The 21,675-nt window shown below is 44.8% G+C and overlaps 1 protein-coding gene and 1 long non-coding RNA gene across 8 annotated transcripts in view; both read right to left on the reverse strand.

Annotated features, from left to right (window-relative positions):
- PBX1 (PBX homeobox 1) overlaps positions 1–21,675 on the reverse strand; it is a 279,800-nt gene that overhangs the window by 158,012 nt on the left and 100,113 nt on the right. The window lies entirely within an intron of this gene.
- The window catches only part of LOC149750531 (uncharacterized), a 68,099-nt gene that overhangs the window by 16,445 nt on the left and 29,979 nt on the right, over positions 1–21,675 (reverse strand). Inside the window, exon 2 of the long non-coding RNA XR_016393273.1 lies at positions 1–21,675. This exon is cut by the window's left edge and continues 16,445 nt beyond it; it is cut by the window's right edge and continues 24,680 nt beyond it. This is a non-coding gene — a long non-coding RNA (uncharacterized LOC149750531).

The following is a 21,675-nucleotide window of genomic DNA, read 5'->3' on the forward strand; positions in this document are numbered from 1 at the left end:
TGCACCTCGGTTAACTATTCGCCTGGAATTAACAGGAAACCTGGCCCCTTCCCTCATTAGGGCTTCTTCCACCAACATGTTTTGATGTATATTTCATGAGGATAAACAAACATTCATTTCACTTTGGGAAGGTGTTTGCTGTAATGTATTGTCAGCGTAGCCAGCAATGAGGGGACATTAATTTCAATTCTGGTGTTTAAACACTTTGGCGAGTCCCTATTACTCATTCCCCAGCTCGATATCAGGAGCCCCGGAGGAAGGTCGCCAGCTCTCCAAGCGGCCCTGGGTGCCAGCGGAAAGCAAGGCTCCACCCTCTAGCTGGCTGGCTCTTCTCAGAGGGGACTGTTACCCACCATTCCTCAGTTAGATGGCGACACGAAGGGCCACTCCTTCAGGGAAGACCCAGCCTACACTACTACAATCTTTATGAAAAGCTATGTGCTTACAAGTTTGGAATGGAAATGAAACTCTATTTTTTCTTGGCCTAAATCTGAGGATGCCAACCATTTTATGGAAAAGAGCAAAGCCTTGTAATCTAGAAAGGTAAATTTTGGGAGACGAATGGGAGAATGGAGATAGGGTCATGTGTCATTGATGAAGACCTTAAAATAGATGCAGAAGAGGTGGTGGCCACTAGTGCAACCAGAGGGACTCATGGTGGCAGCTTCCAGCCACCCCATTACCCATTAGAAATGTATGTGTCAGCCTTTCCACCTGCAAAGGATCAGAGATGGAGACCACATGTATCACATGAGAAAATGTGCGGATGAGCTCTGCAAAGCTAGAGGACTAGACAAATAAATAATCACTGATTATTATTCATTTGTAGCTCCATTTCTGATTGCACCTGCAACTTTAGCTAAAAGTTCTTTAGCAATGCACCAAACCTCTCTTTCAAGCTGTTACTGATCTATACATGCTCTCAAATACACCAGAGAATCTATTTATAGGAGCTAGCAAGCAAATACTTCACCAATCTAAGGAATCCTTTTTAATAATGTGGATATCTACCCATAAGTCTGAAGGGTTATTTCCAGTTAATGATAAACTATCTAAAGGTAGTTGCACATGCGTTTCAAAAATACAACCCTGACTAAGGCTGAGAAAAGGAAGATGAAAAGATGACATGAGATGCTTGGGCCGTGGAATGAGCCAGGAAGAGCTGGAAGAGGCAGGCATCCCCCCGACAAGGGGCTCTGCCACAAAGACTAGTCCCCAGAAAGCACCATGGGGGTCACAAAGGGGAAGCGCCCAGGGCTTCTGTTGGGGGTAACCCGACACACAGGGTCTCAAACAGGTGCCTACAGCAGGACACAGCTGGGGCGAGTTAGTGAGATCCAAAAAACATGAAACCAATAAGGAAAAGGAAAAACCCACCTGGTTCTTATCAAAGTTACCTCTTCCTTAAATGAGCACTAAGTCCACACTTTCTCCGTGTACAGATTCCTAAAAAGAACCCAGAACTGAGTACCAGAAGCCAGTGCTGGTTATGGTTACTAGACAAATGTTCAACCTCATATCGCCAATAAGACACACAAAATGCTCTTAAAACCTTGCACATGTTTCTGGCTTTATTCAGATGCACACTGAAAAGCCCTATAGTCACCCAAGCTGGGCTGGTGCATGATAGTAACAGTACATGTGGACCATTGGTTCAGATCCTAAAATACTTCTCTACCAGTTGATAAACAGCTGTTCCTCAACCAACCTCTCTACCTCCAAGTGCCACCCTCTTTTTGCCCCAGTGTCTCCCCTGTACTTTCCAAGGACTCAGCAGCTGAAGTGTTAATATCCAGCACACAGAAGGCAGTCCTGTCTTGAGGACCCTGCTTTGTCACTATGGCTCTTGTCCACTCTGCCTGGCTGGTGCCCATGCCACCCTGGCTGTTGTTAAACAGTCTGAATACCACTTCTGCATCCAACAGTTATCAATGATCAACGCGTCCCTCATTTGTCAAACAAACTTAACCAACACTGAGGATGTTCCTGGCCTGCACCCAGGGAACCAGGGAAAGCAAGTAGAAACCTTGTCTCTCTCACTGACTCACCTCTGTGAACCCAAGGAGGCATCATCAAGCCCCCCTCCCTGCTTCCCCGGCCCTGGAGGTAAAAATGGCCGGGTTAGATGCCTACTGCCCAGCCCCCAATTCCTTTCTGCCTTGTAATTTCTTTTTTTTTTGCGGTACGCGGGCCTCTCACTGTTGTGGCCTCTTCTGTTGCGGAGCACAGGCTCCGGACGCGCAGGCTCAGCGGCCACGGCTCACGGGCCCAGCCGCTCCGCGGCATGTGGGATCTTCCCGGACCGGGGCACGAACCCGTGTCCCCTGCATCAGCAGGCGGACTCTCAACCACTGCGCCACCAGGGAAGCCCTGCCTTGTAATTTCTTAATGTACACTTTCTTCCAATCATTCTGGGGCAGCCAAGGAGAGTTCTTGGGGTCCAGTTGTTCCTGATGGTAGCAGCTGGCCCTACCTCTCACCCTGCCTGATTCGCATCAGATGGGCCAGCAAAGCTTCCCAAGAGCCAGACCAGACAGGTTTGGCAAAACAGAGAAGCCTGGTAAGATCTGGATCTCTGGCACAGTGAAGAGACTGGGACATTGGCAACTAGTTCTGCCATAGATCAAATAGCCTATGTGTTGAATAGCGCACCCTTGTAGGTTCCAGGTGACCTAACACTTTCATCTAAAAAAAAGTAGAATGGTAATCACCATAATAATAAAGAGCATCTATTAGCAGACACCTATCAAGTTAGGGCTTTGCATATATCCTCTCCTCTTACCTGCACACGTTCCCCACCCTGTAGGTAGCTTTCCTTTTTATAGGTGAATTAATGGAGGTCCAGAGCAGGTAAGCAACATGTCGAAGCGATCAATACTAAATGACTAATGCAGGATTCAAACCCAGGCCTGACTAACTCCTAAGTCCAGCCAGCCTCTTCCCACTGGGTGGCGCTGCACTCTGTGACACTCTCCATAGGCGACGGGCACCTAATGGTCTCCAGCCAGAAGGCTGCAAGAAAGCCATGGTCTGTGGTTTTCTCCAGCAGGAGGGAGGGCATCCCACGTAGACAGAATGCACACAGGCTTCAGGATCATACAAATCTGGGTTCCTGTACAGGCTTCATCTCTCGCTTCATGTGCCACTTTGGAAATGTTACTCTAGTCCCAGTTTCCCCATCTGAAAAATGGAGATGATGCTGACCTCATGGAACTGCTGCAATCACTGAGAAAATGTTTATCATAGTCCTAACATTGTTCCTTGTACAGAGTAGGTGTTCAATAAATATTAATTCTCCCCTGGTCTCAGAACCCCCTTCCTTTTTCAGAGAAAACAGAATTATTTCATGCATTATGTCAGGGCTTGAAGAGCTAGGAGGGAGGAAAGAGTGGAGCATGGGACCTAGGAGAGGATGAGTGACCGCTGGCTTTAGATGTCTACTGGGGGCAAGCTGATTATACATTCCTTCCACCCCAGCAACCATGAAGGCGTCCCTAATCTGCAGGTGAGATAAGACCCTCCTCATTCTGGAACACTCTGATAAGCTGCTGCTATGCTATTTTCCTGGGCTAAAAGCACATTTTTCATGAAAATAGAACTAAAAATAACAAAACAATAATAATGCAGAGAGATCTAGGAAAAGCCATTTCCATCTCCCAGGATAGCTGTGACAGCAGGAAACCATCAAAAAATGGGCTTCAGAAAAGTCTCAGTAAGACTGGGAGATCCTGCTAATGCTTTTGGATTACTAGACATTTCTTAACAGAGCTAGAATGCTGGATTTGGAAGGCTAGGTTCAAGTCTTGGTCATAGCATGTAACATCCTGTGTCCTTGAGGAAGTCACTTAACCTCTCTAAGACTCAGTTTCCCAATTGGTCATTGGTTCTAGGAATTTATGTCTAATTCCTAGGGTTGTGGTAGTGATGGAGTGAGATAATATATCTGCAAGTGAGTTTTCTTTTATTTCTTGCTGAAGTTCAACACGCAAGACGAAGTGGTTCTTAACCATAAAATACTATATAAAATTGATTTACTTTCTATACTACAGATATGAGTACAGGCAAAAGAAGGATATATTCTATAAGTACGTATGTCTAAGAACAAAGAAGTGCCATTACGAAGTGCAGAGCATCAAATCCCTTTTTTGCCAATACAAGGTGGCCTTAGAAGGACTCTGTCTTGGAAAGCTCATAGGAAAAGCACCTCCCCCCGATGTTAAGTGATTTCTGGGCGTGTGCAGTGATAATCCTCTGTCCACATTTATTACACTTAGGAAGTAACATCTACATATATCTTGATATCCAGTGAGGCCACTCAGGTCTATGAATCTAGGACACTTAGAGAAACATCTAAATACAGTCTTCTCAAACCAAGGGCTGGGTCAAAGAAGTATCCGGTCTGCTTGACCACATGGGATCCTTCCTTCCAGCATCTGCCCATTCTGGCTTCTAGAAATTTTAAAGCATCTTTTAAACCTGCTTCTCAATACTTAGGGCAAGCACTAAAGCACAGATTTCCTTTGTTCTCCCTCAATTTTTCAGAATTCATAAAGCATAAGAGAGATCAAAGAATAAAGACAGTTCTTTTATTTCTGCAATACTTTCACAAAGCATCAAGAAACAGGGAAAACATGATGATAACGCTCTCTGCCAGAGATAGGTAGACAGATCTATAGACACATCTACAAAAAGCAAACAGTACCCTCGCTGGAGCTGGAGGTCTTCACAAGGTTATTCACATGGTTGCTTTAAATGTAACTCTAGCTGTTAGATGTTCTTGTACATAAACAAAAGGAAAGAAGTCTTAAGAATAAACATAAATCTTAAGGTGATCCTCCATCAATACTAAAAGGAAGAAAAGGGGGCACACTAACTACAACACAAGCACAAATCAAAAACACACCTGCATTCCCCCATCACAGTAAATCTCCGGACTAGGTTCAGCAGTCCTTAACTAGTACACCTTGCGACTGATCCATACTCTGCGTGTGTGTGTGTGCGTGTGTGCGTGTGTGTGTGTGTGTGTGTGTGTGTGTTAGGAGGTGGGGTGGTGGTTCCTGACACATAAAGCAAAGTGATACAGCAGAAAGATTCAATTCAGATGATCTGGATTTGAATCTCAATTCTATCACCACCTATTCAACCCCAGGCGAAGCACTGAACCTTTTCAGTCTCAGGACTGGCCTTTGTAACATAGGGAAAACAAGGATATAAACGCTGCCTATCTAGTATATTGGGGGTTAGGATAACAGCGGTGAACAATGTGGCCTGTTAAAAGGAGAATGGTCTTGGAATCACAGGGCCAGGGTTAAAAGTCTGATTTTGGACACTTGCTATATGACCTAGGGCAAATTCCTTGGAATCCTGGTTTCCTCTTCTATAAAGTAGGGCTCTACCTTCTGCCTCAGGGCACCCTGATGGGGATCAAATAAGATGACACCTGATATGATATCTGGGAAGCTGTACACCACTACACAAAAGCTACTGTGATTGACTGATAAAGGGTCATGCAAAGGTAAGTTATTATTATCTGCTTACTGATACCTACCAGGCAACTTCTGAGTGTTAAACCAAAATTTGATGATGGTCATAGAATCACAGCTTTCCCTTCATCCTCTTCCTCAGGACATGCTTAGTGAACAGCTCTCCACATCAAAAAAAAACTCACAGCCTGGGTTCTTAGCAGAACTAGCATGCGGGGAAAATAAGTAGAAGGACAAAACTCGCCTGCCACCACTGTGAGCTGCTCTGTCCTTGCAATTATCCTATCTACAAGGAAGGAAGGCGCGAGGTGAGCAAAAGGGGTATGGGAGGAATCCCCTTCTTCCAATTCAAGTTGTTTCCTACTGACAGACTCCAATCCATGAGGGACTCTGCCATGGCAGCGACTCCCAGCACTTACATCCCCGAGCACACCGGCCTAATGACCCTGCCACCAATTCCATCAGCAGTCTGAGGAACGAGGTGCTATCTAATAGTAAGAGAAAAATAAAGAGCAGAACCTGGAACTTGGTTAATCTTGGGGCACGTGATTAGTTTTTTTAAGTTAAAAATATCCAGCTCGGGGCTTCCCTGGCAGCGCAGTGGTTGGGAGTCTGCCTGGTGATACAGGGGTTACCGGTTCGTGCCCCGGTCCGGGAGGATCCCACATGCCGCGGAGCGGCTGGGCCCGTGAGCCATGACCGCTGAGCCTGCGCGTCCGGAGCCTGTGCTCCGCAACGGGAGAGGCCACAACACTGAGAGGCCCGCGTACCGCAAAAACAAAAACAAAACAAAACAAAAAAACCCAAAAAACAAATATCCAGCTCATATGTAGAGTTGATAGTTGACAAAAACAGCAAGTATTAAGTGACTAATGGTCATCATTCCTAAAAGAAAAGCTCTTTGAGGTCAGAAGGTTTCTTTTCTTCTGTTTTGTTTAACTGATGTATTCCAAACACCAGAAGAGTGCCTGGCATCTAGTAAATGCTCAATAAATATTTATTCAATGAAGGGATGGATAAATAAATGGAAGGACAAACAGATAGGCAGATAAATGGATGAACAGGTCCCTCCTGTGGGTCCAGGGAGAGCCATACGAAAACCACTCTTATTTCCAAACACTGGCAACAAAAGTGAGTGATTCCAAAAATCCAATTTATATGCTACTTTCTCACCAATTCAGAACAACCATAAAGGCCTGTCTAAATTAGTGATAGCTGTCTAAGAGAGTATATTATATAAAAGTAGGATGACTTCCTTCTAATAACTCTTACCATTGAGCCTATAATATCCGAGACAGATCACATCTACTTTAATAAATCTATAAGAAAAATTTGTGATTATATTACCATTGTATGTAAATGATGCTCTAACAAGACATAATAATATAATCTTATTGAGTACTTATATAACACAAAATATACTTGAAGGTGCTATTCTGCTTGAGTGAATACTTAGAACATTCCCTCTGAAGTCTTTTTATACTATTAATTTATTTAACAAGTTTATTTATTTGTGGATAAATATTTTTACTACTAAAGACAAAGGTAAATTGGAGTTCACCAGGACCAAAGATCAAAACTTTGCCAACAGGGCTTCCCTGGTGGCGCAGTGGTTGAGAGTCCACCTGCCGATGCAGGGGACGCGGGTTCGTGCCCCGGTCCGGGAAGATTCCACATGCCGTGGAGCAGCTGGGCCCGTGAGCCATGGCCCGCAGAGCCTGCGCGTCTGGAGCCTGTGCTCCGCAACGGGAGAGGCCACAATAGTGAGAGGCCCTAGTACAGCAAAAAAAAAAAAAAAAAAACAAAAAACTTTGCCAACAGCAGAGTTTAAATTAATGTCTTTTTGCAATTTGATTTTCATTTACTTTCTATGTCTTGGTCTGGAACAAAACTCAACAGGCTGTTAAAACTGCATTTCTCTCTTCACAGGCATCTAGGACTGCCAATTAGTTGCAATGTATCTTTGAACAGCTCTGTCTCTAAAAGGCAGCTATAATTAACCCCATAATTCCTCTCTTAAACTATCAAAAGTAAAAAGATTTATTTTAAATGTCCAATTAGCTTTTCAGCTTATTTACTTCCCAGTTTTTATTCCCAATGGTTTATGATATGTATGATATATATGTGTATATATATGTATATATACATATACGTGTGTGTAAGCATACACACATGCAAACACATACACACACACACACACTTCATTTTCTATTACCTGAGCGTAAAGCAAAAGAATACAACCAGTTTTCTTCTCCCTCACAATTTATTGCAAGGAAAAGGTTTAAATTTAGAAATGCCAGGCTCACACATAGTAGGTGCTCTATAAATATCTGTACAATTATAAATTAAGAATGAAAAACGTATATATATAACACACGGAAACTCAAGGAATTGAGAGTGTTCAGCCTAGGGAAGAGAAGATGAAGGGAGAAAAAAATAATGGTCTTCAAATATTTGAACAGTCTTTGTGCAGAAGAGCAATGGATTTGCTTTACACTGTGTCAAAGAGGAGACCCCAGATAGATGGGAGAGAAGTTTCACTGAGGCAGATTCAGTTCATCAAGAGAAAAAAACAGCTTGTTTAATGTATATAATAGCCTAGCAGCTTTTTATTAAATAATAATTACCTCAAAGGCTCCTTTAAGATAGAAAAATTCTGTGATCTTACTACCGATTTCTAGAAGTATTTAGAAAATATCCAGATGACATTAGCCATCCCTGTAGTTGTACTGGTAGGTCCATTGGGTAGGAGTTTAATACTGAATCCCTTCTGAATCTGTAATTCTAAAATTGTAATGTCCTCTCTTTCAGATACTCCTGAAACAAGCTTAAGGGCTTTGCTTTTTAGAAAAAAAAAAATCAAATGAATATAATAAATGTTTGCTTTATGATCTACTAGAATATAATATTTTAGTAACTAATTTCTAGTTCTTTATGGAATACCTATTGGACCCATCTTCCTAGAAAAGAGACTTTCCTTCTGCTTTCATTAAACCAACGAGGTCCACTCGACCCATGGTACAGGGGCCAGATTTCCACATGGGATGGAGTAATGCATCTGCTCCATTCTGTGGGCTCATTTCCACCAGGAAGGAAGAAACTATTAGTTAATTTCACGTGGTCACTGGTATTTCCAATGGCACCTCCTTGGTCCAACTAAGATCAGATCAGTGGGCTTAAAAAGCAGGCATTTAGAGTGAGAAGACATAATTTGTGAATTTCATCCCATCACTTCCTTTCTCTGACCCTCAGATTCGCCATCTTTAAGATGGGGCTAGGTCCATGTTTTTCCTGAGAACCTACTTCAAGGGGGTGGTTACAAATATCAAATGAGAGCATAAATATTAATGGAAACCTACAGTGCTCTTCACAGGTGGGGTCCTGTTTTCTGGGTAAATTTTTAAATAACTATAAAACATAAAGTAGTAAAAATTTTGTCTTTAATGACTTAGGCAATAATTAAATGAACTTAACTTCTTTTGATTTTCCTTAAAAAGCAACATTAGGTCTCAGATCTAGTAATTTGGGATTTTTTAATTGTGCTTGACAGTCTGATGATCTCATCTGGTGACTTGATAAATAAAAAGACCAAAAGAAGACTGTCTGCTCGTAGTAAAAGCCCAGACAATTGCACACGGTGTCCATCACCTATTTTCAACAAAGCCCTTCAACTATATCATAAGTACGTCTCTCCACCTGAGGTCCCTAAGTCCCGACAGCCCCACCACGGCCATCTAGCTCTCTGGCATCCACAGCAGCAGACTGTCTCCTTCATTGTCTCATGAAACTTTTTCTAGCCCTTTCAGAGTACAAACCAAGTTCGGCCAGGGTTTCCCAGTCTTCCGTCTCACCATCTTCTGCCTGGTGATCATTCACCAACCAAATAAAAAGCTCAGCCCAGTAAACAAATTATTTGATGTGATTAATTAAGAGTATAGCAAGCCGGGGCTTCCCTGGTGGCGCAGTGGTTGAGAGTCCGCCAGCCGATGCAGGGGACACGGGTTCGTGCCCCGGTCCAGGAAGATCCCACATGCCGCGGAGCGGCTGGGCCCGTGAGCCATGGCCGCTGAGCCTGCGCGTCCGGAGCCTGTGCTCCGCAACGGGAGAGGCCACAACGGTGAGAGGCCCGCGTACCGCAAAAAAAAAAAAAAAAAAAAGAGTATAGAAACCCACGTAACCTTTAGGGGGAAGATGAAGAGTGGGAGGAAAAGCTACGCATGTTTTTTATATTCATTGGCAAAAGCCCATTTCTCAAAACATCAGTATCAACACAAGAAGATATGTGTAGAATTTGATTCCGTTTTTTTCTCCCCCTGCCTAGGTGAGGACAGTTTCCTCACCATGGACGTGATTTCTTTGCAGTCTCAGATAAATCTAAATTAAAATGAATTTAGAGCTCCTCCCGCCTCCAGACAGGTCCCTCCTAGAGTTTGGAATATGCCCTAATTAACAGATGACGTCAGTAAAGAAAGCAGCTGTCCATAAAACTATCCTACAGACTGAGGGTAGGGATGGGGGGGGTGCCAAAGGTGGGGCTTGTGGCAATGGTGCCCTTAACTTTGGTCTCTTTAGCACTGTGTAGGTAGTGGCAAAGGTTGAGGCAGAGGAAATGATCTCTAGAGGATAAAAGGTCTCCCACTGGTGAGCTTAGAGGCAACTGAGAAAAAGGTTTCCCCTTTAGGGGTCCCCAGGGACAGGGAGAACTAATGCCCTGGATTGGACTAAGCAAGAACCCACCCTCCTGTCTTTTCTCCTTCGAGCCCCTCTGCCCTACTCCCAACAAATGCCATACAACCAAACAGCTCAACACCTTTTTCACCTGAAAAACTGTGAGTTGAGAAGGATGACACCATCAATGTCTCTCTCTCTCTCTCTCTCTCTCTTTCTCTCTCTCTCTCTCTCTCTCTCTCTCTCTCTCACACACACACACACACACACACACACACACACACACACACGAGATAAGAAGAACCTGAACACATGCCCAAGCATCATATTTCAGTCTTTGGTTAGAAACTTTCTGACAACAAAATCTGTCACAGGAACGCATCTTCTTTAATAAAGGGTTCTTTTACAGGGATAATTGTTAGTGTATGTGTTAGCTAATGAAAACCAACAGATTACAAACATAGTTCAAAGGACCACAGGGATGGGGGCTGCTTCACCCTCAATGGGTGGTGGCAGCCGAGGGACTGGTTCCTGAGATTTTTCACCTGAGGCCCCCGCCACTAGCTCATGTTCTCAACTGTTGCATGAAGAAGGCCAACAGCTTTGCTCGTCAAAAATGCAATCTCCCACACATGGAGGGCAATAGCACAAAACTATTTCCTTTCATTGCCAAATGAATTGTATTTGGTAATCTGAAAGCATCATTAATTGTAGAGACACAGACCCAAGAAGGATCATGCTTTTATGCCAGTTGGGATGCAGACAGAATGTGGATACAAACGATCTGGATGTTGCCAGTACATGGGGAAAGGATGCAGATCTTGGGAGCTGAGTTCATAATCTGACTTGAGTTTGCCTTTTTGATGGTTCTACGTGTTCCACCAAAGGATCTCCTTGTCCTATATAAATAGATGTATCTATGTGCAGTAAACAACTTCATTATTAACCCCCTTTCACTTACACCTCCTTTGTTAGGAACTTGCAATGGTTCCCCACTACCAACCATGTCAATCCTACAGTCCTGCCTGGAATGCAAGGCACCATGTTGAATTGGGAAGAGCATGGCTTTACACAGACATGGGCATGGACACCATCACATATACTTTCTGTAAAATGGGCCCAATAATACTAAATCGATAGGGTTGTTGGAGAATTAAATGACAAAATACATATGTGAACTATCTACTTTAAATTGTTTTTGCCTCCTCTCCAGAATCTGATCCAACTCATCCTACCCATCTTAGTCCATTCAGACTGCTATCACAAAAACATCACAGACTGGTAGCTACCAGTCTATAAACAAGAGAGATTTATTTCTTACAGTTCTGAAAGCTAGGAAGTCCAAGACTAGGGTGCTGGCAGATTTGGTATCTGGTGAGGGCCCACTTCCTGGTTCACAGATGGCCATCTTTTTGCTGTATCTTCACATGGTAGAAGGGGTGAGGGAGTTCTCTGGAGTCCCTTTTAGAGACCACTACGCCCATTCATGAGGGCTCTGCCCTCATGATCTAGTCATCTCCCAAAAGTGCCACCTCCAAATGCCATCCCACTGGGGATTAGGTTTCAACATTAGAATCTTGGGGGGACACAAGCATCGTCTATAGTACTACCTTCCTCTATCACTACTTTAACCCAAATCCTATACAAAAGGCAGGCCAGTTTCCTCCCTGTCACCCCCTCCCCATGCCAAATTAATTCCCACCTCCATATTTCCTTAGCGCTGGTTACCGTCTCCCCTTATTACCCCCATTACCTCACCCCCCCACCTCAGCTTCATGAAGCCGACTTTAATTACCATGAACCCCAAACACCCAATTAACATCACTGAACGTTACCATCTGCAGTTTATGTATTTTAGTCCAGTCTCCCAAACAACAGAAGCTCCCCTAAGGCAGAGATCAGTTCTTTTATGGACCCCACAGCACCTTAAAAATTGTGAGTAAACGGTGCAAATACACGCACTTTATAAACTGTAAAGCAGTATATGCATGGAAGATATTCATTCGTACTTGCCACAAACTATGGAGGTTTGGTTATTATTCCTGTTGAGATCTTAACAGTACCTTCCAGTTGGGCAAGGGGTAGAAACTAGACCAAGAATCTTAACTGGAGTGTCCAAATGGGTGTGACGGTGATCAAATGAGCCTGATATGATACTCTGATGCAAAGAAAGGGAAGAAACAAAGAAACAAAAAGCCCCACCCAGGTAGTCACTGCTATGTGTGAGGCAGACCCTATGAGGCAGCATGTCCACCCACTTAAAGGCAGACCTCAGGCCCTAGCTTAAGGATCAAGATTGAAGCTTTAGGAAAAGGAACTCTGGGCAGCTAGGAGTGAGTTGGGCAGAGCTCTTTGAAGAAAACAACAACGCCAACGTGTGTTATGCACAATAGTTGAAGAACCTCAACATCACTGAGCTAGAAAGCTGAGGGGCAGGCTTTGAACCCAAGCAGTCCCACTGCAGAGACTGTCCTCTTAAACGTTTCACTATAATCCATTTCAAGACTTGGTGTCTGAGCCAAAAACATCCTAGACCATAAACTCTGTACCCAAGGCAGCCAAAGTCCAGGGCTTGAGATTTTGTATCCTCTTGTCCTTAGGAACCATCTTGCTTCACCTGGGTGCTCTAGTTTCCACCTTTATACACAATCCTGCCTCTCTGCCTTACCTTCTTGGTTTGACCCATTGCCCTACTCGGATTTGATATTAATTTTATATCCTGGTTCCCCTGTAGTTCCATTCCCTGTTGGTCTAAAGCTAGCCATATCCTACTTCTACTACAAAAATCCAGTACCCCAAGGGTTCTGCTTGTTTAAGAGGGGATCTGAAAACAGAGAGAGAATTGAAAGGAGAAGCCAAGGCAATGGGCTGGACAAACAGAGCAGTTATAAAAGCATGTCATGGGCTCATGGAAGCTCTGGTTTATCCTACGCAATTCAAAGACTGACCTGTGGCAGCCCAGAGAATGCAAAACCCCTCCTCTCTCTCTGCTCCCCTCTGTACAGTGAGCTACTTTGATCTAGCTCCTCTATCAAGGTGTGCTCAAGAAATCAGATGAGAGGCTGAGTTTGCAAAGTGCACAAGTTTATGCCAAATGGAAACAGCACAGTCCTAACAGCAAGGCATGACGGGAGAGGTCCTGCTGTGAGAAAGGTCCTGTTGTGAGAGGTTACCAGACTCCGACTGCAGAAATGGAAGGAGACTCAGCACACAGATCACAACAAACAAGGCATGCACAAAAAGTCCAAAACCTAGTGTACTGGGGTGAATGTATATGTTGAAGTCTTAATCCTCAATCTGATGGTATTAGGAGGTGGGGCCTTTGGGAGGTAAGTAGGTTAAATGATGACATGAGGGTCCCACCCTAATGATGGGATTAATGCCTTTATAAGAAGGGAAGAGACATCAGAGTGTCTTTTCTGTGCCATGTGAGGATACAATGAGAAGGCAGCCATCTGCAAGCCAGGAAGAGAGCCCTCACCAAGAACTGAATCTGCTGGCACCCTGATCTCAGACCTTCCAACCTCCTGAACTGTGAGCAATAAACGTCTGTTGTTAAGGCCACCCAGTCTGTGAATTGTGTGTGTTATGGCAGTCCAAGCTGACTAATAGACCTAATCTGATGAAATATAGAAATTTCAAGTCCAATCCCCACCAGGATCTGCTTGAGAAGTTTGCATCCAAGCAGGTCCTGTGGGCTATAACACAAGAAGACAGCACTTAGTCCTTAGATGGAGGGTCCTGGAGTTCATTCGTGACGACATGAGTAATATCAAGTGAAAGGATCTTGCAAGATACAAAGGGAGAACATGAAAGGAAAAGCCAGTAAAGTGCATGGACCCCTCATAATGACGGGCAGCCCAATGCACAGCATACATCAGAATAGCTCCTTTATTGAGAAGGCCCTACCCACTTGGCAGGTCTGGTTTTGGCTGGCTCGGTCTGAGCAGTGCTGGGCACTGGGGTGGTGGCTGGATCATGCAGAGACTGCTGTCTCCACCAAGAAGGGGCTAGGACAGAAGAGAATGACGAGTAGCATTATTAATACTTCATGGGCTTCCCTGGTGGCGCAGTGGTTGAGAGTCCGCCTGCCGATGCGGGGGACACGGGTTCGTGCCCCGGTCCGGGAGGATCCCACATGCCGCGGAGCGGCTGGGCCCGTGAGCCATGGCCGCTGAGCCTGCGCGTCCGGAGCCTGTGCTCCGCAGCGGGAGAGGCCACAACAGTGAGAGGCCCGCGTACCGCAAAAAAAAAAAAAAAAAAAAAAAAAAAAATTATCTTTAATGCCAAGGGTTGGATGCCAGAGACAGAAAAAAAGACCCAGAAGGGAACCTTTATTTCTATTCCATTTCTAGAGATGAAATAGTTTTATAATTTTTTCACTAAAACTCCTAGAGGAGAGATCTGTGGACATCACCTATCAGTCCAGGACCAGGAATTACAACTTAGATTGTTCTTCCGGCTCTGCCATCTACCAGCTATGTGACTTTAAACAAGCCATTCTACACCTCTAAACCTCAGTCTCCTCATCTTAAAATAGAGTGAATTTTATTTCCCTGGCCAGTCTCCTAGGGTTGTTTTTAATAGGAATGTAGATACGAAAGCATTTAGTAAGCTATAAAGCACCATGTCAAAGAAAGGGTTTACTTTCATGGGTACCATGAAATCACAACATCATTCCATCAAGTTTAAAGACCCTTGCAGGTGGGTGAGCCTGTGATGTCTTTCTCTGACCAAATACCCAGTATCACCTTCAGTCTCTGTTAGCCGAGGACCAGCGGCCTCCAGGATCAGCTGGATTCCAACTTTTAAGTGTTTCTTCATTTTCTCCAGTTTGGTAGAATTAGTGGTTTTGCTCCCTGAAGCTATGGCACATTGGGTGGTTTCTAAATTTTGGCAGCATCTGAAAAAATTTCTGCCTATTTAGTTGGCATCAAGTTCTTAATGGTACTCAGTGGTTCAGAATTAATTCTCCCACCACAGAATTATCCAGGATATTCCATGCCTATTTATAATTTTCTCAGAACTCCTTGACTCTTAGCTTTCACTCCAAGTCCCTAGGCTCTCTCTCTTAACTCAAAGAAGGGTTTTGGTGGCAATTACCAAAAAGCAGCATCCCAGCTTAGCAAAGCAATGATGACCTTGGCAGAGCAAAGCCAAGAATAGGGGAAGCAAACTATTTGCATACCTCAGCCCCAGAATCAACGAGAATGGTCCTGAAAACACAAAGACGCTAAGGTTCTTGGGTCTAGAGTTCAATTGCTCATTCCTCCTTGTTCAGGTGTATGTCATGACCCCAGGATAACCGGACTTGATACCATGAAAGCTAATCTGCTTCTAGCAATAAGCATTGGGGTGGGGGTGGGGGGGGAAGCAACGCCATCTCATGAAATTAGGAAGCCCCAACCTCAACAAACTTGAGAAGCAGAGATGGAGGCTGACCAGTGATTAATGACTAAAAGGTAAACAAAACTTGCCACATCATGAAAGGTCAACTGGATGAGAAAACTGTCTCACATGGGTCTATGAAACTACAGAGACCCATGTCTTGTTTTCAGCTCAGCATCACTTCATCTCTGTGCCCCAGGTTCCCAGTGTGTAAAACAACCATAGTTATTCAAGCCCCTCTCTGACCTTTGCCTACAAGTTTCCCCGTAGCTGTGCCTTTGTTGGCATTGGACAAGAACAGACTCCTCCAGTGACCTTGCAAACCACAAGTCTCTCGCTTTGCCCCCTGGTGGCTGGGTGCAGCACGTACTGAGATATTACTGTGAAATCCCACCTCCATCCCGCTGGGAGGTTTACAGTTAAAAGAAATGTTCTCAATGCCAAAATACAAGCAGATTCACAGGAGTTTAGTGTCTTAAGGCAACTTTAAAATGTCAGTTACTTTTCCAGAAGAAAAAGTGCCAGAGAGGCTGGGCTGATGAAAGTAGAGAGAAATGGTGGCTCTTGAAGCTTGGACTCTCGGAGGACAAGGTATACTCCCCTTTTCGGGTCCTCCCTGCCTGCCTCACTCTGACCCTTTGAGGACAGCACTGAGCATGTATTTACAGCCTTAAATGATTGTAGGTGATGAATATCCCAGTGGTTAATCTTCCAAGGAAATACCTTAACTGTAAGATGCTTTTTTTTTTACCCTTTAACCTTAATATAAAATATGTCCTATACTATGGTCATTGTCACAGCATTTACCTGTCTTGTTAGTAGGTATATATTGTATGAATTTGTTGGCACCCAAATAGGTATGCTGGAATTCCTCAGAAAATGGCCCTATTAAAGAACTCAGAATTTTATTACATACACACCCACACCCACATCTGAGTGAGTGCTGTGCTTTGGTGTTGCCCCTTTCTGTTGAGCACAGTTGTAGTTGTAAGACAGATGGGGAAATTAGACAGAGAATAAAAGGAAAAAAAGGAGGACTTACACCCCTGCCTTTGAAGTGCCTGAGCATTTACCAGATGAATTTGGAACGGACAAATCACAGGTAGCCCAAAAGCCCAAACAATATGACTGAGGATCCTCCCCAGACAAGAACAAAAATAAAATCTATATGTGCTTAAGTGTATATACACATTTGCAAATAATCAGACGTACACACAAGGGGCACAGGCATGCCTCTGCACATTTATGTGATACACAGACAGAAGTTCAAAGAGATGAGGCAGATATCTTTTTATAAATACAATTGAGCAGGTATAAGAATGCCGATCAGCTGCGGCTTAAAAAAACGGGGAGAAAATCCTATGGAAATCATGAATACTCCAAGAACCTCTAAGACTCGAGCTGAATGCAGACACTTAAGCTCTCAGCTTTGCCATTAAAGCTGGGGCCTAAATTATTGATCTCCTGCCTTTATCAGCATAACAGTCACGTCCCAGTATCGAGATCTAAGTACACTGCAGTCCCTCTGCTGCAGCCACTGAAATAATTAGGAGAAATTCTCATTAAAGGAGAGTGAAAGGTTCAGAGACAGAGGCAGAGCAAAGGGTCTGAGAGGGTGTTTACTGTCTTCCACGGGGTCGAAAGATCACTGCAATCAAACCCCCGAGCAGTGCCCACAGATGACAGCTTATCAAAGGGAAAAAGTACAAACAATTCACACATGCGGTGGCCCTCTCTGGTATGTTTACATCTGTGAGTGCCTGTGTAGAGTCACACACAGGCTGCAGAGAAATTGTGGTCTGTGTTCATATGGGGTGGCGGGGGGGGGGGGTGACAGAGCTGCATACTTGGTGTGTCAATAGGAAAATAAGAGAGAGCAAAAAGGAAAAGAAAGACCAAAAAAAAGGAAAACAGCCTGAGTAAGAAAAATACATGAAAAATAAATAAAAAGAAACATATTAATAATGGAAAAGCCACTGTGGACTCTCTTCAATTGAATTTATTCATTCTTTGAAAGTACAAGGGGTCCGGGGAAGAGAGGAAAGGTAATGCATATGGGCAAGCCAGCACTTTCTCATGAGCTCCCAGTTGGCTTAGCAGAGATACCAGGATAATATATACCAGGATTCAGACACTCACACTCACAGAAAACCTTTACTCGACGACAAGGCTCTCTATTGATTTGAATGCAGATTTCACCAGCCTCTTACCCTCCCCCAACACGTACAAAAAAAAAAAAAAAAAAAAATCAGCCTTTCACACATGTTCCCAGAAATGGCCCAGCCTTATGAGCGGAGAGAGCAAAGGACAGAGAACAGCCTTTCAGACACGGTACTGCTGGAGGGAAAGGGTTACGACAGGGAAAATTAAAAATGAAGCAAGTGATAAAACAGTGAAGGAAGAGGGCAAGGATGAACAGAAGCCTCTCGCCCAGCCCCAGGTGCGGGCACACGCGTGCGTGCGCACCCAAAGTTTGCCCATATCTAATGTCAACGTGCAGTCGTTCAAGAGAAAAATTCCATCTCACCCGGCTAATCAGAATTGTTAGAGAGACCATTACCACAAACACTGGGAACATCTGAAATTGATTATTTTGACTTCACTCCGTTAATGAAATCCTCCAGCGACCAAGAACTAGCCTTGGATGAATTTCTACATAATGAAAAGAAAAAACAAGAGTAACTTCACTGACTTAAAAAAAAATTTAAAAAGAAAGGAAAAAAAAGGACTATCAGTGTATTTGCAAGGTATGTGTATTTATTTGGTAATTTCTGTCGGCGTGGAATAGTTGAGCCGAGCTGAATCTGTTCCCACCATTTTGTGCGAGCACAGATATTAGCATGGACCTCACATCCCATAAGGAGCACCCCACATCATTAAATGTCTTGGGCTGGCGCATAGGGAAGAGAAATGCGGGATGTCACCGGCTGATAGGGAAGAAGACTTGATGTTATTTATTAGGGAACACTTACCAGAAACTGCATTTCTCCATTTGCATTAGATACGGCACTGCTGCCTTTGTAAAGTGCGTACAGGCGCGCGGACTCGGGCAGAAAGGGAACGCTCCTTCCGAAACCACCGCCCCCCCCACCCCGCGCTTTGTTCACTGTCCCCTCAGTCTCAGGCCTTGGTCTACAAAGCACCTTACCCTACCACCTTCTTCTGCTCCCTCTCCCTTCTCTGCTCCCTACCCCATTTTTCTGCCCCAGAGTCGCTTTGTCGCTCTGAAAACCCCTTTCTCACCCGTGCTCCCGACAGGGTCAATACATTCAGCTCACCCCATCTTCCTTTCAATTCTGACCCCGAATGCCTTCAGTCAGCTAGCTATTGAGATGTCAGGATGCCTACAAAGAAAGGCCATCCCAGCAGTGCTTATAGGTGGATTTCCCCTAAATTCATGAATTACAGGAGTCACACGGGGAGGGAGAGAAGGGGGGTAGAGCTGACATACATATTTTTAATGAGAGTAAGGGGAAAACTGAGTTAAGGCTTCCAGTGGAAGTGCTGAAATTTTCCACCAGGGGATTCTCCTGGAAAGGGATTGTGTGTGGAAGCATAATTGCTAGATCCCTGCCACCCCCCCCCCAGGTTCCTCCCCAGCATTTCTGTGTGACAGTCATCAAAATAATCCAGAAATTTGCTTTAAAGATGCAAGCCTCGGGCCATCAGCTCTCAAAGAGGTCTGAGGCTATTTCCCCTGGATCTCCCTGAGGGTGTGTTACAGGTAAGGGAAGAAAACCGAATAAGCGTTTTCCCGTTGTGGCAGCTCTCAGGAGTCCTCGGCATGGGGCCTCGGTCACTCGAGGACAGAGTCTGGCTTCCTTGCAGACTGCCCACCACTTACAGGTCCTCATATTCTTGAAGCAGTCAAATGGATGAGAGGAATTCTCTCCAGCCCTCAAAAACGCCAGCCGGTAGTCCGATCTCCATACCGGCAGCAGCTATAGAATTGGGAGAGAGAGGGAAAGGGCTCGTAGAGGACCAACCCGTGAGGGTCCAGGAAAAGCTCCCACGTGGGCGAACCCACTGCAAAAGCCAACTGGGTGGCAGAAAGTACTGGAAGGCTGTGAGCATGGGAGTTTGGGGCTGAGGGTAGAACAGAGAATTCCCTAAGAGTACGGGGATGTGTAGTGTGAACTCAGAAAACGACAGTAGCCCACAGACAGAAGGTCAGAGATGCAGTGCATGTATTCCAGAGAATTCATCTTCTGGAAAGGAGTCTGGAATTAGAACTCGGTCCATACTTGAGACCACTTACTCCCGGGGAGTCCAAGAAAAAGGAAGAGAATAGGAGGATTCCTGTGAAACAAGTATTGCTCACCTGCAATACCCATTCTCCTCTGCTAGGAGAATCTGCCCTGGCCCCACATCGTCTGTACATCTTTTAGGGGGCACCCCTTACCCTGATCCCTTGCTCCCAACTCCCTAATGCAGCGGCCTCTCCCCCACCTAAAGAAAGTGGCCGAGTGTAATTATGCAGAAAGCACCACTGGAGCTATATCAATAAGACAGACGTCTGTTGTATCATTCTCTCTCAGTAAGGCATTTCTTCTCCCCAATTGCTCATATAGAATCATAGCCTAATAGCATCCCATTAACATAATTGCCAACACAACTAGTGTTCCGTGTCTCAGAGCCATTTACTTACTTTACCATAAAGAATACCAAAACAGCCCTAAAATCACAAAGAGGAAGGAAGAAGAGGGGTGGGTGCTGGGGAAGGCGAGAGGAAAAATTTATCCCCTTTATATTCCCTTTGCTCCCCCGAAAGGGGTTCCAAAATGATAAACACAGGAGTGCTTCTCTCATCTGCGGGAATCGGAACACAGAGCCTTCCTACCAGACTCCCAAGCAGACGTGTGCTAAAATCTAAACGGATTCTGCCAGGCGAAATGAAATTCCCATTATTTTTAATTAATCCTTAATTAAAATATATTACTCCGCAGATTCCGCAAATCTCTCTTAATATGCAAATGCGGCCCATTCAAGGATATTTACATATCATTAATTAAAACGGCACATTCTTTCAGTCTAACAAGCTGAGGTGCTATGGCTGCTGCCACGCTGGCGTGAGGAGCCCGTCCTGGCAGTGCCAAGCTTATCTGATAAAAAGACGTCAAGCGTTGGCCGCGTCTGGGGACGGTGAGGCCAAAGGGGGAGAGTGCATTATACTTTGATGCTCTCTAGAACAAGGACTTCAAATATTATCTTGGGGCTCTGGCCAAGTGCTTTTGGCAGGGCTCTGAGGCTCCCTGTTATCTACACCTACCTAAAGATCACCTCAGGTCCCAGCCCAGCTGGGCCTTGGCTGGGAGACCATGCGTTTCTCACTCAGGCAACCATGAGTCACGGTGGAGGTGGGCTGGGTGGAGGAGGGTGCTGCCGTGGGAGAGAGGATTTGTACACACTTGTCCTATTTTCGCCACAGAAGTGACGTCTTTCTGAGCCTCAAAGTCGACCCCCGCACCCACGGCCCTCCAAATCAAGACACAATGAGGTTTGGTGGGGAAAAATGAAAATGGACCCAGTACACCAATTGCTTAGGTTAACAACAAAGGATTCCTAGGGGAAGAAGTCTCTGGGGTGGGACTTTGTGTTGGATTTCACAGAGCCCTGTAAAGGCAAGTTCAGGACCAGGTAGCAAAGGGGTTGACCATTGGGAACAGATGATGGAAGGATGGTAACAATGACACAGTTCCCAACCAAAATGTATGGTGTGGGGGGGGGGGTTTCACCTAGGAAAAGCATGTAGAAATGGACATCAATCACTATTTCCACAGATAAGCCTTATCAATCAGGGAGAGACCTACAAACAGCACTCCATCTACCCCCAAAGATGGACAGAGGTAGCCATTTGTGTATAGCCAGAAGGACAGCCCGCTGGCCTCACGTCTCTCACTATCTGGACCACCTGAGACAAGGACAGGCCCGGAAACAAAACTCAGGGAGCATAAGCTGCATTTACTATAAGCCTTTGCCCTGAGACCTCTGGGAACGCCCACATCTGAGAATCTCACTCATCGAGATGGGCTGCTGGCAGCTGGCTGGGCTCTCTTACCAGCTAACTGACTCACTCTTGCACAAATCATTCAAATGTGTGCCTCTGCTAAATTACTGCTGATTATATACCACAGAC

The sequence above is a fragment of the Delphinapterus leucas genome, chromosome 1 (assembly GCF_059928025.1).
Source record: "Delphinapterus leucas isolate spDelLeu-1000000601 "Yukka" chromosome 1, BTC_Dleu_Yukka2, whole genome shotgun sequence".
Lineage (NCBI taxonomy): Eukaryota > Metazoa > Chordata > Mammalia > Artiodactyla > Monodontidae > Delphinapterus > Delphinapterus leucas.